Source organism: Cricetulus griseus (assembly GCF_003668045.3).
Source record: "Cricetulus griseus strain 17A/GY chromosome 1 unlocalized genomic scaffold, alternate assembly CriGri-PICRH-1.0 chr1_1, whole genome shotgun sequence".
NCBI classification, from domain to species: domain Eukaryota; kingdom Metazoa; phylum Chordata; class Mammalia; order Rodentia; family Cricetidae; genus Cricetulus; species Cricetulus griseus.
In genome coordinates, this window is record NW_023276807.1 from 158,375,767 (window position 1) to 158,394,225 (window position 18,459).

At 40.2% G+C, this 18,459-nt stretch overlaps 1 long non-coding RNA gene across 6 annotated transcripts in view; it reads right to left on the reverse strand.

Moving 5' to 3' along the window:
- Window positions 1–17,936, reverse strand: part of LOC103162502 — a 105,569-nt gene extending 87,633 nt beyond the window's left edge. For 4 of the 6 annotated variants that reach the window (XR_004772498.1, XR_004772494.1, XR_004772495.1 and 1 more), the window contains exon 1: window positions 17,196–17,936. This is a non-coding gene — a long non-coding RNA (uncharacterized LOC103162502). The remainder of the gene's footprint in view (window positions 1–17,195) is intronic. The other 2 variants (XR_004772496.1, XR_003479589.2) reach the window with 2 other exon arrangements.
- Window positions 17,937–18,459: the final 523 nt, after the last annotated feature.

Below are 18,459 nucleotides of genomic sequence, written 5' to 3' on the forward strand. Positions count from 1 at the left end.
ATAAAAAAAAAACAACAAATTCTTATTTAAAAAAAAATCACCAGATTCAACTAATGCTACCACTTAGTGGTGTTTACCTCAAATCTTACTTTGTTGTTGTGACTAAAAGACACAAAACATAACAGGTGAAGTTGGAGCTTCTTTAGGGGGTAAGGACAACTTAAAGCTGCAGTCGAGTGAGGGCATAATTGGTGGACTGATGTCCCTGGAAGGTGACTGGTGCTCCTGGCAGTTTTTTGAGAAGAAAATAATGGCATAGCATAGAGGAGCAGCTTAATGACAGAGAGTAGGGCCTGTGAAGAGAAGAAATGCAGCCTCCATTTCCTAGAAGAAAGAAAGTTTCCCCAGGTAGTAGAAAGCTTTCCTTGTCATTTTTATTTTGTTTCTGCGAGATAGAAAGTCATTTATACCCATCCACTTGGTCCAGCTTGAATAGGAAGGCAGCGTGTATGCTCAGGAGCTTGGAGAAAATGAATGTCTAGAACACAATGTAGTAGGCCGAAAGCAATTGCCCAGTCAGGCACGTTGGTGCATGCCTGTAACCCCAGTCTGTTGGAGGTAAAGGCAGAAGGAACAAAAATCCTAGGCCAACCTGAGCTACACAGCAAGACCATGTCTGTAAAAGGGGCGGGGGGTAGTGAAAAACTTTGATATCTTTGGGATAGTTCTAACTTAGCAAATTGCTTTCTCTGGGGCATTAGTCATTTCTACTCAATTTTTCTTTCTCGGTATTTTCTGGAAAAAAATTAAAGAATTGCAGTGAAATGTTTCTAGGATAGATTCAGGGCATGACACCTTAGGTCTTCTGTTGACCCAACTCCCAGAATGGCACTTGAATTCTCAGAGCAGTTCCTCAGTGCGGGGTCTGCCATGATAATGCAAGTGGTGACACCAAACCCTGGTTTTTACAATGTGTTTCACCAGCACTAACTTCATTGTGCATGGCAACTTGGGGGAAATGATGACAGTCCGCCTCAAGTGTCTGTGTTTTATGCTAAGCAAAAGCACCCCAAAGTAATCATTGCTCACCCCTGAAAAGGATCTGAGCTGGCATTTCACTCAGGCATTCACCCAGAAGTAGGGCTCAAATAGCACACTGTATGAATTACACTAATGGATTTTTTCATCTGCTGATTTTGTAGTACAGTATTGTTTTCCTGTTCTATTCCTAAACAGACTGTCTCTGTCACTGTCAGCATGATAGCAGTCTGTGTATACTAGACAGAGGCAGCTCAGGACAGCACTTAATCCTCTCAAGCTGCAGCAGCAGCAGCAACAGTAATCAAATACAGCTTCGCTCATCCATTTCCCAGCTACCTCTTGGCGAGCTGAAGCTGGTTTCTTAAGAAGGGTGCTTTAGGGGCTAACCGGGTGGCTCAGTGGTTAAGAGTCCTTGCTGCTCTTCCACCAGAGTTCATTTCTCTGCACCCGTATTGGAGGTTCACAACTGCAGCTCCACACCCTTTTTCTGGCCTCCTAGGACACTCACAAACAGTTATTTTCAAGAAGGGCCCTGGGGAACACTAATTACTGAGTTCTTACATGTCTAAAATGTGCTTTTTGTCTTCATCCTTGACTGGTGTTTTGGTTGAATTGTCCCTGGCAGAAACAAGCAGTCATGAGTTTCTATACTTTCTTCACCGTGTCCCTTTTCTCACTTTGAAGAAAACAGCATGGCAGCGATATTCCATCAATATCGCTGATGACAGCGATATTGCTTGAAAGGTTTTTGAAATTTTTTAATTATCGTTCAATGAGATTATCCTCTTATAGCCTTTGTGTCTGTGCCTCTGGGGAAAGACTGTGTCTGTTCCAAGAACCGATTATTAAAACAAGAACAAAATGGTCTTGGAGGAGATGAGGCTATAAATCATATTTCAAAATCATTGGTCTAATTGTCTGAGGGACAAAACATAGTAAGCTTCCCTGTGGATCTTGAGACTTGACCATTTCATATTGACTAATTTTCAGCACTAATTATCAAATATACTCCTATTTGTCTATAGTATTGATTCCAGGTCACTGTGGAAAGTTAACCTCAGACATCTTCTCTTTGCCATAGAGACATTTGCATAGCATTATGCTGCTGTATGTCTTTGTCTCTTGACCATAGCAATACAGCTCTCTTTCTGATAAAGCAGAAGAGACTTCTTTACATTTCATCAGTACTGTTGGTTCAAGACAAAGCTCTTCCCTGAACCCTAGTATAGGAGAGTATACGGACAGTCAGTGTGCTCTTTGGGCTCAGAAATGGGTGACTTCAAACAAGCTTTGCTCCTGGCCTCGGGCTCACCCTATCCCAGGAAATGTTTCCTTCTCTACTCACTTTTCGCATTAGAAACTGAAATAGTTTCAAGTGCATGAAGCCATAAGATGTTGGGCCTAAAAAAGCCTGGACACAAGGCCTAGTGGAATTTCCTGAGCCTAGCTAGAGTTTGGAGACCTGTCTCTGAGCTATCACTTCTGCATAGGAGTGACTCAGCAAAACTGCCTCTGCCTAGCTACAGCTGGCATGGTGAGATATTATTGGCTCTTATACCTCACCCCATCCTGAGGTCCCCACCCACTTTCTCAACTCTATATAAGCGCATGCCTGTTACAATAAAGTGAGACTCTGCTTCCACAAGTCTCCCGACTCCGTGTGTTGTTCTCTCTGGTGATTAGGAAGGGGTCTGGGTCACTGACACTCACCATCCCTCTCAGCCCCGGGAAATAACCGGCTAGACTGGCCCTTCCGGCAGCCCTGACTGCCAGAGGACCCAGCAAGACTTTTCATATCATATTCTGCAGATGAGAGCTGAGGCCTGGGAAAGATTCACCCATAGCATATCCTTGGCATAATCAATAGGAAGATGTAGGTTTGACATTCTGTCTCTCCTTTGCACTACTCAGTACTCTCGGTTATAATGGGTGGTACTTGTTAGAGTATGAAAGGAAACTTATTTCTGTTTTGTAACTGAAGAGTAACAGGCAAGAGGGACTTGGCCAAACAATGTTAGATTGCTCCCAGACGGGGGTCAGTAGTAGCCAGGCAAAATCAGAACCAGTGGCTGGTGAGGCTGAGAGAGCCTGAGAGGGTCTGGAGTGCTATGTGGTCCAGGTAGTGCTCAGAAAGATACAGAGTGTACAGTGTATGTCTGTTCTTGTCCTACTTTAGACAGACATAGTGACACAGGTCTGACTGGTATGAAAAGCTTGATGTTAAAGATTGACTTGTCAGGTGTGTGGCAACCATGTGGCCCTGGCTTACTAAATATGTATTTCCAGTAGCTCACACTTACTGATGGTCAGCATATTAGACTTCTACTTGACTAAATTAATTTCATCCCCAAGCAACTTCTCCTGTTTTGAACATTATCTGTCTCTTTGTTGATATATAATCTGACCTTACCTCAAAAGTTCATTGGCCTGGGAATAGGTCAAGCTTTCACATGTAGTCCCACTGTTGACACACATAAACTTTAAATAAGTAAATGTTCAAAAGATCATTTGCTTAGAACACATAAAAATAGCTATAAGACTGTGTTATTTCTGAGCATTTATTTAGTTCAAGTTTAGAGTGAGCGGCAGATGTTGAAACTTTTAAGGGGTGATAACTAGGGCTGCAGAGTATGCTGACATTGGACAATACACGTGAGTCTCACTCCATCCTCTCTGGCATTATGTTTCACTTGCCCCTTCCATTTTCCTTACTACCTTCAGACAAGAGTCTTTTCATTCTATGCTGGGAAACTCTGCCTACACCTAAACCTTCCAGAAATCTCCATTGCTACTCTAAGTAGCTTATTGAGAAATATCTTTTTAACCAAATAATGTATTCTCACTCAAGAATTCCTTACAATACATTCTATTTTAGTCCAAAGCACCAATGACTATACTTTCAGGAATCATTTCTACAGCTCATTATTCTAAAGCACCTTCAAATTAACTGAAAATGTAAAGTTTTACCATCTGGGGATTGAATATTACCAAGTGTGGTAGTCTGAATGTAATTGGTTCCCATAATCTCATAGGAAGTGTGGCTTTGTTGGAGTGGGTATGGCCTTGTTGAAGGAAATGTGTCACTGTGAGGGCAGGCTTTGAGGTTTCCTATGCTCAGGATACTTCTCAGTGTCTCAGTCAACTTCCTGTTGACAGCAAGATATAGGACTCTCAACTACTACTCCAGCACCATGTCTGCCTGCATGCTCCCTGCCTTGATGATAATGGACTGAACCTCTGAAACCATGATCCACACCAATTAAATGTTTTCCTTTATAAGAGTTGCCATGATCATGTTGTATCTTTACAGCAATAAAAACCCTAACTAAGATAATACCCAATACTCCATAAACCGAGTGTAATTGTGCACACCTGTAATCCCAACATGTGGAGGTCAAAGCAGGTAGGTCAGAAACCCAAAGTCATCTTTGATACATAGAGAGTCTGAGGCCAGCCTGAGCTACGTGTGACACTGTCTCATCAAAACCAAAAACATAACAAAACACCTCTTTGCTCCTACCATAAGGGTCACTACTACTCATACTGTGTTTCACTGTTGTGACAAGTGCCTTATATAAAAGGAGAAGGACATTTTAATTGGAGGGGCTGACTTTTTATTTCTATATTATTTTGCCAATTTTTCCATTTTAATTTTGGAGATGTGATCTAGAAAATATCACTGTTACTGATGAATCCGTTCCTGATGGTTCCCATGGAAACATTTTTTTAAAAGGACTTTGCATGCGTGAGTGAGTAATATCTCTTTGGCTGGTTTTACTTGTGCAGGGTCAACACTGAGGCTACACTTAACTTTTGTTCACAGAGACAAAGGAAAGTGACAGTTTTGCTGTGTATCTCCTAGAAGTGCCAGAGCAATAGCAATTACTCAATCCACGACATTTACAAATTTAGCTGAAGTGAAATTCTTTTCAGTTCAAAAAATTAAGAGAAATTTTTGATTGCCCTCTGAAATTGTATGATTCTGATTTAATGATTGTACAATTACCATTGCATTTGAGTTATGGAATCTTGGTTGAACTTTTCAAATTTAATTGGAGCCCTTTGTCCAAGTCTTTTTATCTGTAACAGGAGGTCTATAATGCCAAGCTCATGGAAGAATGGTTTAATAACTTCAGAGAGAGAGCATTTTGTACTCACCTGAATTCAAGAAATATACTAGTCATAGAAAATAGGAAATTATCTATAAAAGATGATTCTACTGAAAATAGGTAGAATTATCACCCCAGCATCTGACATCCATCTGCCCTGATGTTGCTCTGAACATGTTGACATTTGGAAATAAAATCATATCTTTATCAAATAGCAGGAATGTATTTGATACCTAATTGTGCTACACATTTTAATTAACAATTTTTATTGCTTATGAGTATTTAACTAGCAGTGAAACTAAGGAAATTTTTATTATACATATATCTGTGTGACTTTTTGAAATTAGGTACAGGCATGCAAACTTGGAAAATGTCTACTTATTTTTCCCCCAAGAGAAAGAGTAAATAATGTAAATAAATGTACCCAGCTCCTTGGCTTTTCCTCAAACCATGGTCACCTGCCAGGTTGTCACTTTTCATGTTGTTCTGTTGTTGTTATTAAAGAGTAATGCCCTACCAATCCTGTGTATAGTTCTGGTCTATTCCAGTGAGTACCTTTCTGTTGTGCACAAGTCTTGAAGATCCCCAAAGACCACCAGGGAGACAGACCCACTGAACTGTTAAAGCAAAGTTTTATTATTCATCCAACCATGACAGGGACCCTGTCTGGCTATCTAACACAGCAGCCTCTAGAGAGAGCGAAGTTCCCTGTCTACTGCTAAGTTTTAAAGACAAAAGTTACAGGATTATATCAGTAAGTATGGTTGGTTTCTGATTTGTTGACATTTGGGAACAATTAGGAGAATTTCTCAAAGTCATATTTTGGCATGAAATACCTGTGTACCAATTATTCTCATTGGTCAGTGCTGAAAGGGAACATTTTGTGGTTTCTATGGCTTTGTCTTGTTACTTGCAGGTGGCCAGTTGTACATAGATACCAATAGTTTTAAGAACTATATCCTGGAGACTACAGGGGAGGTTTTGGTATCCCCTGGAGTTTCTTTTGTGGCCAAACAGTTCCCAGGAACCAAGTATCTAGAAGGCTAGGTGGGGTCTGGAGTTTCTTTGTGTTCAGTTTTGGCCTTAGGCTCCTGGAGGCCAGAGGATCTGGAGTTTCTTTGTGTCAGAAGCCTACGTGTCTTTTCTGTAGCTTGTCATGGCTGCTAAAGCAGGGGCTGAGTGAGGGTCTGGTCTCTTCACTTTCTTCCACTGTAAAGTGGGAAATAGTCATCCTGGTTTCCACTCTTAGAGCTATAGGTACAGCATCCAGAATTAGATAGTGAACACTATTCCCTGGGATTGTGAACCTGAGGAGAGACAAACATGAAGAGATACTGCACATTCATTAGGAGCCAACTAGGTTGGTCCCTAGAGATAGGGATGTCGAGACCTTGATAGTGAATGATCTCCTGGTGACTCTTCTTGATGTAAGACTCTTGTACTCCCTCCTCTTTGCATTGCTAGTTCTTTTTTGTCCTGTTTTTTTTTTTATTTGTTTATTTTGTGAAACAGTTTCTCTGTGTAGCCTTGGCTGTCCTAGAACTCACTCTGTACACCAGGCTAGCCTTGAACTCAGAGCTCACCTGCCTCTGCCTCCTGAGTACTAGGATTAAAAGCGTGTGCCATCACTGACTGGTGTACTGCTACACAGGTACTGTATGGCTCCCAGCTCTTATTCTCTACTTAAATTCTGAGCAGCACTAAGGTCCTTTTAGTGAATACCCGTCTCCTTGAGATAATCAGACAAGGATTCTACTACAGCAAGAACTCCAATATCTCACAGTCACACTGATTTCCCACAGGTGTCAGATGTTAGATGTTGAGGAATCTGCCTACTGAACTTCTTATATCTGTACCTGCTTCTGCTGCCACTAGCCGTCACATCACTTCTTACCATGATGTGCAAGTTGACAAGAGATGCCACCTGTGTGTACTTTGTACATTCATCCTCCAGTCCACAGCTGCTTATGACAGGTTTGGTTGGCTGAGATATCTGAGGAGAGACTACATTGTGAAAGAACAATAATAAGCCAGTTTTAGGAGAGAACACTAGACCTGGCACCTCTCCAGTGGTGTTGAGTGCTATCTAAGAAGAGGTGAAATCAATCCCAAGACTGGTGTTTTCCATAGAGTTAGGTTGTTGTGCCCAGATTTCGGAACCCCAAAAGAACCTGCCACCAAGGAGATGACTCACCGAATGCAAGGACAAAGGTTTCTTTATTGACTCGAGGATACAAGCTACAGCAAGGACCCCATTCGTTCAGGAACAAATGGAGTCTTTTATTGCTGTTGGTTAATTAGCTAACTCCATTAACTCAGGACCTTCATCCATCCACCATGGCAGATGGTTGGAGAAAAAAAAAAAAACTGAGAAACCATGAGACAGGGATCTTATAGGGCAAAGTCTAGGGGTGCACTTCCAGGCTTGGACGGCCTACCCTATGTTGATTTGTCAACTGGTTGTTATGGAACATAGGCCTTCCCAGGGCAGTTGCTATGCTCTGCACGTCACTGTTGTGCACTTGTAGTAAGGCACACTCAGAGCCTTAAAGCACAGCCCCACCAGCTAACTTCTGACTGGTTCCTTGCCACAAGGAGGGCATCTGACCTCCTAGTGACCAGGGAAGGCCCAGCAAGGTCAGGCGAGCACATGTTAGCCTCTCATGGCTGCCAAAACTGGGGGGGGTGCTGGTCCCTTCATTGTTGATCAGCCACCTTCAGAGGACACAGACATGACCATCCTGGGCAAATCACCTCTCTAGAGAATTATCATATGGTCCAAAGAGCATGATCCTTAGTGACTGGAGTAACTATGATCATGCTGCTCCCCCACTTATAAAGGTTTGATAGCTCTTCTACATCTTTCAAGATTAAGATCCACTGCCTAGCTTAGCGTGGCCCTTCACACTGGTAATCCAACTTTCCCATCTCCCATGCCCCTTACTCGTGTTATCCCCAAATACATGCCTTGTCTAGGGGAGTTATATTCTCTATGAATGCCCTTCTTTCTGACCAGGAATACCATCACATAGTTTATTTTCAGAATTAGAAATAAACATGGTTTAGAAAAGTAAAAACAATTTTCAAAGAGTACATGTATTAGTTTCTTGCATTTTTTTCTATTTTTTAATTCAAATCTTTTTCTTATTTGGCTGTATGTTTTTAATGTTTGAACTGTTGTATCTTGACTTTGGGGGAATTTTATGTAATAGCTTCTAATAATTTAAAATAAATATTCAGCTTTCTTTACACACACACACACACAGAGAGAGAGAGAGAGAGAGAGAGAGAGAGAGAGAGAGAGTAATCTTCCTAATTAGATACGACATTTTGTTAGCTCAATATTTTATTTTGATTATAAATGTTGGTCAATGAAAGTCCATGTAGTTACTTTGACCATAACCTTTGTCAGATTTTATTGTATTTTTAGACGTTCACTTCCTTTGGCTGTTACAGATAATACTATTGTAAACACAAGTATACAAACAACTCTTTAAGACCCTGCTTTCTATGCTTTTACATACTCACCCAGCATCACTAGGAGAATTCATAGGAAACATCTTCAAGGCCTAGAGTTATACCATTTGTTTGACGCAATTTTCCTTTCATTATCATGTTCTTTTTTCTTTCTTTTTTTTAATAATTTTTTTATTTGAATTAGAAAGATTATTTTACATGTCAATTCTGGTTCCCTCTCCCTCCACTCCTCAACTCACTAACACCCTACCCTTTCTGCTCCCACAGGAAGGTGAGGCCTTTCACAGAGGGTCTTCAGAGTCTGTCATATCCTTTGGGATAGGGTCTAGGCCCACCCCCTTGTGTCTAGGCTCAGGGAGTATCCCTCCATGTGGGATGGACTCCCAAAGTCCATTCCTATGCTAGGGATAAGTACTGATCCACTACAAGGGGCCCCATAGATTTCCAAGGTCTCCTCACTGACACCCACATTCAGGGTGTCTGGATCAGTCCCATGCTGGTTTCCCAGATATCAGTCTGGGGACCAAGAGCTCCCCCTTGTTCAGGTCAGCTGTTTCTGTGGGTTTCACCAGCCTGGTATGGACCCCTTTGCTCATCAGTCTTCCTTCTCTGAAACTGGATTCCAGTTCAGTTCAAGGTTTAGCTGTGGGGGTCTGCTTCAACTTCCACCAGCTGCTGGATGAGGGCTATAGGATGTCATATAAGTCAGTCATCAATCTCATTATCAGGGGAGGGAATTTAAGGTAGCCTCTCCTCTGTTGCTTAGATTGTTAGTTGGCGTCATCTTTGTAGCTCTCCAGACATTTCCCTAGTGCCTGATTTCTCTTTAAACCGATAATGTCTCCCTCTATTATACTATCTCTTATCTTGCTCTCTTCTGTTTCCCCCCCAACTCAACCTCCCTGCCCCATCATGTTCTCCTCACCTCTTCTCTTCTCCCCTTCTCATTCTCCTAGTTCCCTCTCCCCTCCCCCATGCTCCCAATATGCTCAGGAGATCTTGTCCCTTTCCCCTTCCCCGGGGGACCATATATGTCTCTCTTACGGTCCTCCTTGTTTTCTAGCTTCTCTGGCAGTGTGGATTGTAGGCTGGTAATCCTTTACTCTATGTCTAAAATCCACATATGAGTGAGTACATACCATGTTTGTCTTTTTGTGACTGGGTTACCTCACTCAGGATAGTTTCTTCTAGTTCCATCCATTTACCTGCGAATTTTAAGATTCCATTGGTTTTTGTTTTGTTTTTTCTGCTGAGTAGTACTCCATTGTGTAAATGTACCACATTTTCTCTATCCATTCTTCAGTTGAGGGGCATCTAGGTTGCTTCCAGGTTCTGGCTATGACAAATAATTCTGTGATGAACATCGTTGAACAGATGTTTTTGTTGTATGAACATGTTTCTTTGGGGTATATGCCAAAAAGTGGAATTGCTGGATCTTGTGGCAGACTCATTCCCAGATCGCCATACTGATTGCCAAAGTGGCTGAATGAGTTGGCACTCCCACCAGCATAAACTGTCATTGGTGTTTTTGATTTTAGCCATTCTGACAGGAGTAAGATGGTATCTCAGAGTTGTTTTGATTTGCATTTCCCTGATGGCTAAGGATGTTGAACACTTTCTTATGTGTCTTTCAGCCATTTTAGATTCCTCTGTTGAGAATTGTCTATTTAGTTCTGTATCCCACTTTTTAATTGGATTATTTGGTGTTTTGGAGACTAGCTTCTTGAGTTCTTTGTATATTTTGGAGATCAGCCCTCTGTCAGATGTGGGGTTGGTGAATATGTTTTCTCAATCTGTGGGCTGTCACTTTGTCTTGTTGACTGTGTCCTTTGCCTTACAAAAGCTTCTCAGTTTCAAGAGGTCCCATTTATTAATTGTTGATCTCAGTGTCTGTGCTACTGGTGTAATGTTCAGGAAATGGTCTCCTGTACCAATTCATTCAAGGGTATTTCCTGCTTTCTCTTCTAATAAGTTCAGTGTGGCTGGATTTATGTTGAGGTCTTTGATCCATTTGGACTTAAGTTTTGTATGTCGATAGACATGGATCTATCTGCAGTCTGCAGTCTTCTACATGCCAGCATCCAGTTATGCCAGCACCATTTGCTGAAGATGCTCTCTTTATTTCATTGTATAGCTTTAGCTTCTTTGTCAAAAATCAGGTGTTCACAGGTGTGTGGGTTAATATCAGGGTTTTCAACTCAATTCCATTGGTCTACCTATCTATTTTTGTGCCAATACCAAGCTGTGTTCAGGACTATAGCTCTATATAATAGAGCTTGAAGTCAGGGATGGTGATCCAGCCATTCCTTTATTGTACATGGTTGTTTTGGCTATCCTGGGTCTTTTATTTTTCCATATAAAGTTGAGAATTGTTCTTTCAAGGTCTGTGAAGAATTGTGCTGGGATTTTGGTGAATATTGCATTGAATCTGTAGATTGCTTTTGGCAAGATTGCCATTTTTACTATGTTGACCCTACCTATTCAAGAACATGGGAGATCCTTCCATTTTCTGGTATCTTGTTTAACTTCTTTCTTTAAAGACTCAAAATTCTTATGATACAGGTCTTTCGCTTTTTTGGTTAGTGTTACCGCAATGTGTTTTATGTTGTTTGTGGCAATTGTAAAGGGTGATGTTTCTCTGATTTTTTTCTCAGCACATTTATCATCCATATATAGTAGGGCTACTGATTTTTTTTTTGTTAACCTTGTATCCTGCCACTTTGATGAAGGTGTTTATCAGCTGTAGGAGTTCCTGGTAAAGTTTTTTGGGTCACTTATGTAGACCATCATATCATCTGCAAACAGTGAACGCTTGACTTCTTCCTTTCCAATTTGTATCCACTTTATCTCCTTTTTTTGTCTTATTGCTCTAGCTAGAACTTCAAGGACAATATTGAAGAGATATGGAGAGAGTGGACAGCCTTGTCTTGTTTCTGATTTTAGAGGAATAGCTTTGAGTTTCTCTCCATTTAGTTTGATGTTGGCTGTTGGTTTACTGTATATTGTTTTTATTATGTTCAGGTATGTTCCTGTTATCCCTGATCTCTCCAGGACCTTTATCATGAAGGGGTGTTGTATTTTGTCAAAGGTTTTTTCAGCATCTAGTGAGATGATCATCTAGTGAGTTTTTCTTCTTCAGTTGGTTTATTTGGCAGCTTGCACTGATAGATTTTCAAATGTTAAACCAACCCTGTATCCCGGGGATGAAGCCTACTTGATCATGGTGGATGATTTTTCTGATATGTTCTTGGATTCAGTTTGCCAGTATTTTTGCATCAATATTCATGAGGGATATTGGTCTGTAGTTCTCTTTCTTAGTTGCGACTTTGTGTGGCTTGGGTACCAAGGTAATTGTAGCCTCATAAAAAGAGTTTGGCAATGAACCTTCTGCTTCTATTGTTTGGAACACTTTGAGGAGTATTGGTATTAGCTGTTCTTTGAATTTCTGTTAGAATTCTGCACTGAAGCCATCTGGCCCTGGGCTTTTTTAGGTTGGGAGACTTTTGATGATGGCTTCTATTTTCTTAGGGGTTATAGGTCTGTTTAAGTTGCTTATCTGTTCTTGATTCAATTTTGGTAAGTGAAGCCTGTACAGAAAATTGTCCATTTTCTTTAGATTTTCGAATTTTATGGAGTATAGGTTTTCAAAGTATGACCTGAAAATTCTCTGGATTTCCTCAGTGTCCATTGTTATATTCCCTTTTTCCTTTCTGATTTTGTTAATTTGCATATTCTCTCTCTGGCTTTTGGTTAGTTTGGATAAAAGTTTGTCTATCTTGTTGATTTTCTCAAAGAACCAACTCTTTGTTACATTGATTCTTTGAATTGTTTCCTTTGTTTCGACTTTATTGATTTCTGCCCTCAGTTTCATTATTTCCTGGCATATACTCCTCCAGGGTGAATTTGCTTCCATTTGTTCTAGAGCTTTCAGTTGTGATGTCAACTCTCTGGTGTGACTATTCTCTAGTTTCTTCATGTGAGCACTTAGAGCTATGAACATTCCTCTTAGTACTGCTTTCAAAGTGTCCCATAAGTTTGGGTATGTTGTGTCTTCATTTTCATTGAATTCTAGGAAGTCTTTTATTTCTTTCTTTATTTCTTCATTGACCCAGGAATGGTGCAATTGTGCATTGTTCAATTTCCATGAGTTGGTAAGTTTTCTGCAATTTGTGTTGTTTTTGAATTCTAACTTTAAAGCATGGTGTTCTGATAAGACACAGGGGATTATTCCAATTTTTTTGTACCTGTTGAGGTTTGCTATATTGCCAAGTATGTGGTTGACTTTAGAGAAGGTTCCATGTGATGCTGAAAAGAAGGTATATTCTTTTGTGTTTGGATGGAATGTTCTATAGATGTCTGTTAATCCCAATTGGGTCATAACTTCTGTTAGTTCCTTTGTCTCTTTGTTAAGTTTCTGTCTGGTGGTCCTTTCCAGTGGTGAGAGTGGGGTGTTGAAGTCTCCCACTATAACTGTGTGAGGTCTTATTTGTGATTTGAGTTTTAATAATGTTTCTTTTACGAACGTCGGTGCCTTTGTATTTGGTGCATAGATGTTTAGAATTGAGACTTCATGCTGATGGATTTTTCCTGTGATGAATATGAAATGACCTTCTTCATCTCTTTTGATTGATTTTAGTTTGAAGTCTAATTTGTTAGATGCTAGGATAGCAACCCCAGCTTGTGTCTTGGGTCCATTTGATTGGAATATCTTATCCCAACCCTTTACTCTGAGGTAATGTCTGCCTTTGAATTTGAGGTTTGTTTCTTGTATGTAGCAGAAGGATGGATTCTGTCCTTGTATCCACTCTGTTAGCCTGTGTCTTTTATAGGCAAGTTAAGACCATTAATATTGAGGGAAATTACGGACCATTGAGTGCTTATTCTTGTTTGTTTTTGATTTGTTGTTGGTAGTAGTATTTATGTGGATTTACCCTGCTTTTTCTTTTGGGTTTTGGTAAAGTGGAACTATCTATTGCCTATGTTTTTGTGAGTGTAGTTAACTTCCTTAGGTTGGAGTTTTCCTTCCAGTACTTTCTGTAGGGCCAGATTAGTGGTTACATATTGTTTAAATCTGATTTTGTCATGGAATATTTTGTTTTCTCCATTTATAGTGATTGGAAGCTTTGCTGGGTATAGTAGTCTTGGCTGGCATCCATGTTCTCTTAGAGTTTGTAGAATATCTATCCAGGTCCTTCTGGCTTTCAGAGTTTTCATGGAGAAGTCCAGTGTAATTCTGATAGGTTTGCCTTTGTATGTTACTTGGCCTTTTTCCTTTGCTGCTTGCTCTTAATATTCTTCCTTTATTCTGTACATTTGGTGTTTAAATTATTATGTGATGAGGGGACTTTCTTTTGTGGTCCACTCTATTTGGTGTTCTGTAGGCTTCTTGTACTTTCATTGGCATGTCTTTCTTTAGGTTGGGAAAGTTTTCTTCTATGATTTTGTTGAATATGTCTTCTGCATCTTTGAGTTGGGTTTCTTCACCTTCTTCTATACCTATTATTCTTAGGTTTGGTTTTTTCATGGTGTCCCATATTTCCTGGATATTTTGTGTTAAGGATTTGTTAGACTTAAGATTTTCTTTGCTTGATGAATTTATTTCCTCTAGTTTATCTTCAGCATCTGAGATTCTGTCTTCCATCTCTTGTATTCTGTTGGTTATGCTTGCATTTGTGGTTCCTGATTGTTTACTCAGCTTTTCCACTTTCAGCATTCTCTCAGTTTGTGTTTTCTTTATTGTCTCTGTTTCAGTTTTCAGGTCTTGAGCTGTTTCCTTCAGTTGTTTAATTGTATTTTCTTGGCTTTCCTTAATATCTTGCATCTTTTGGTTTGTCTTTTCTTCCATTTCTCTGAAGGATTTTCTCATTTCCTCTTTTAGTGTCTCTATCATCTGCATGAAGTTGTTTTTAAGGTTGCTGTCTTCTGCTTCATCTGTGTTGGGATGTTCAGGTATTGCTGGTGTAGATTCCCTAGACTCTGGTGGTGTCATATTGTTTTTTCTGTTGTTGGATGTGTTCTTATATTGTCGTCTTCCCATCTCTTCTTCCAGTGGGTGCAGGTGGTGTCTTTTCCTTTCCTGGTGTGTATGGGTCCAAGGTTCTCTTCCAGTGGGTGCAAGAAGGTCCGATACTCTGATGGGTCTCAAGGTGGGTGCAGGTGGGTGGGAGCTGGACTAGCACAGAGATGTCAGTAGACTCTGGGTTGCTTGGTCCTCAGGGGCCGAGTCGACCTTCCTGCAGACCCCAGGACAGGAGTTCCCAGAGTGGACAGGCAGAAGTTGGGCCCAAGGCAGGTGCCAAAGCAGCTCACCTCTGCTCAGAGGGGGGCAGGAGTAGTCCAGCGATCTCAGCAGACTCAGGGTTGCTTGGTCCTTAGGGGTCCCATTATCATGTTCTTTAAATCATTTCCAGTCTTGAATCAATGAGATGGTTCAGTGGCATAAGGCACGCCTTCAATAATCAGGGACCATATGGTAGAAAGAGAAAAATTAATCCTGCAAGTTATCCTCTGATTTCTCCACGTGTGTGTACATACATGTGTGTATGTATTCATACTAAATAAATAGATAAATAGAATGGAATTGAATAGAAAGCTTTTCAAAATCCCATACCCAAATCAGTTCCAATATTTTTAGCACAAAGCACCCATATATGATACCAAAATATACATTTGTTACATATTACTTACTGCATAAATATTATTTAAAAACTTGTGATTTAGACTCTATGTCATGGTTTCTGTTGATCAGGAATGTAGGTGTCATTAGCAGGGTTTTCTGATATAGGATCTGAGAATATCCAGCTGAGGTGTCCGAGGGGCTTCCATCCTCTGAGGGAACCAAAGAGAAGCCTCATCCAGCTTCATTTACTTGATTCTTGGCAGAATTCAGTCCTCTGATAGCTTTTGGCTTGCAATGTTTTGGGGTTTTCATTGCTGTTAGCTTAGAGATACCCATAATTCTTTGACATGCACCCCCACTCCCCCCTCTCCTGGTAAGACAGCTCACAGTGTGATGACTTACTTGTTTTGTCAGAGTGAAAAAAGTAAAAAGGACCAAAGAGTTCCATAAATGCCCCTTTTATAACCTAACCTGGGAAATGGCATCTCATCACCCCATTCAGGGGACATTAATTATGATCAAGTCTTTTGGCCCAAGTCACATTAAAGGGAGCTGGAAGTTACCTAAGGATATTAACATGAAGAGCCAGGATCGCTGGGACCCACTTTAGAAGCTGTTCTCCATCAAGAGTGTGCACAGAACATTATAAAGGGCCTTAGTATGTACTTATTATTTTCAAGTTGATATTTTTCAAAGTGTATTAAGGTGTGAGTCTCTCTTCTAAGTACTCTGCATACATTAACACATTTGATTTTCATAATAGCCCGAGGAGGAAAGAAAGCACTATCTATCACCACTTCTATTTTACATATGGATAACTCAAGAATTTAAATTGAAGCAATTTGAATTTAAAAGCTCAAAGAACCTGCTGAGTGTTTGCAGCAAGCCTCAGTTAAACCATCAGCTAAACCCTGCAAGCCGGTTCTAGAGTGGACTCTTTCACCACACTTTCTTATTTAAAAATACACACACACAAATAGTTGTAGCTGGATCTGGACATTGTGAAGTGGCCATTAACTAAAACATTTCAGAGCAATCTTATTCCTTCTGACCTTCTCATGGCTGTAAAAGAGACAAGAAAATAAATAGCTGTCTGCTGACTCTACATTTTCATAAACATTCTTTTCCTGGGAAAGTTATGACTGCAGAGATTTGAGTAACATGCCATAAGTCACTACACAGAATATTGGTCTCTCATATTGCACCATAAATATTGACTAATATCATTCTCAATAACATACAATTAAAACCTGTACTTGAGCTTCGTTTTGGCATTCCTATTGCTTCATGGACTATGAAAGCCTTAAAGATGCTTCTTATTTCTATTTTCTTGAGGCCATACAGCCCTTCTGAGTGCTTGAAACAGCTAGTAGGATTCTTTAAAGTCAAGTTTTGCTATGTGTCATTAGAAATTCCTGAGGACAAATAATGTTTTCCAGTGCCTGATTAACCACTGTCAGGCCTTGGGGCAACTAGATACTGTTCTTTCCCATTCCTTTTTAAATGTCTACAGAAGCTGGGCAAGGTGGTACACGCCTTTAATCTCAGTGGATCTCTGCAAGTTCAAGGCCAGCCTGGTCTACATAGTGAATGTCAGACCAGTCAGTGCTACATAGACAGACAAATTGAAAAAAACAAAAACAAAAACAAAAAACAACAACAAAAATGCCTATGGAAATGGAAGAATTATAAAATTAGGGGCACATAACAATAGTTATAAAACCACTTTCCACCTAAGACTCTGAAAATTTTTCTGTTGCATTTAATGAAATTCAAATGTATTTTTTTGTTTGTTTCTTTTTTGGTTTTTTCAAGATGGGGTTTCTCTGCATAGCTTTGGAGCCTATACTTGCCTACACTTGCTCTGTAAACCAGGCTGGCCTCGAAACTCACAGAGATCCGCCTGCCTCTACCTTCAGAGTGCTGAGATTAAAGGTGTGTGCCACCAATACCCGGCTCCATGGCACCTCTTATAAAGGAAAAACATTTAATTGGGATGGCTCACTTACAATTCAGAGGTCTGCGTACACGAAGGCAGATGTGGTGCTGGAGAAGGAGTTGAGAGTTCTTCCATGTTCCCAGGATCAGTATACAAGCAGGCAAAAAAGCACTTGAGCATTTCCAGGTGGTTTATAATACAATTCCAAACAGTAAGAAAAAAAAAAAACTAGAAAATTTTAAATTTAAAAAATTTTAAATTTAAGTAACTAAGCCATTCAGTTTTAAGCCAGTCATTAGCTTTTCATGAAAAAATATTTGTTTTTCTTTTTGGTCCCTTTTTTGATTTGGCATTACTTCTGTCTTCCCTTAGCATATTCAAGAAATTCTTAGAAGTTTTCCAACTAAAAGGCCTTATGTGAAGAGCCTATCTATGTCTTTTCTTTTTCATTTGAGAATTCCATATACATTTACAATGTGTCTTGACTAAATCCACTCAATTCCCTCCCCTTTATCTCCTCTCATACCCCCAACACTTCACCTATCTATTTTGTAACACAGCATTATGACATTCCAAAGCTCCATTATGCCATCACAGGGCTGCATTATCACATCAAAATGATCCATTGTGTTACCACAGTGTTCCATTGTTTTATCACATGGCTGAATTGTGACATCACAAATGCTCCATTTTGACAACAGTGTTATGTGGTGGTATATTATTTATGATTTATTAAAGCTTGCCTGAGGATTCAAAAAGCAAAGCCAGCCTCAAGCTATACAGATTAGGTGGTGGTAGTACACAACTTTAATCCCACCACTTAGGAGGTAGAGGAAGACGAATCTCTGTTAGTTCAAGGCCATACTGAGCTACACAAAATATATCCAGTCCTAAAGAGAAATAGCTTGCACAAAGATGATCTCAGCACTTGAGATCCCAGGCTTTTAATCCCAGGACTCATGAGAGGTATATAAGACAGGAACAGGGTCACAGAGCTGGCATTCATTCTCCAGCCACATTGAGGATAGAAAGACAGTGAAGTCTCTAGACACATCGAGGAGAGCATAGCAGTCTGAGTGAATCTGAGGAGCAGTGAAGTCTGGGATTTCAGTCTGAGGTTTAGTGGAGCCAGGATCACCTTTCAGACTGAGCTAGAGGTAAGAGCTAGTGCCTAGCCGCTTTGCTTTTCTGATCTTCAGCTTGAAGCTTGAATCCCAGTGTCAGTCTCTGAGTCTTTTGTTTTTTGTGCTACAGTGTGACATTTTGACATCACAGTGCTCTGCTGTGATATTACAATGCTCATCATGACATCACAGTTCCAAACTGAGTCATTA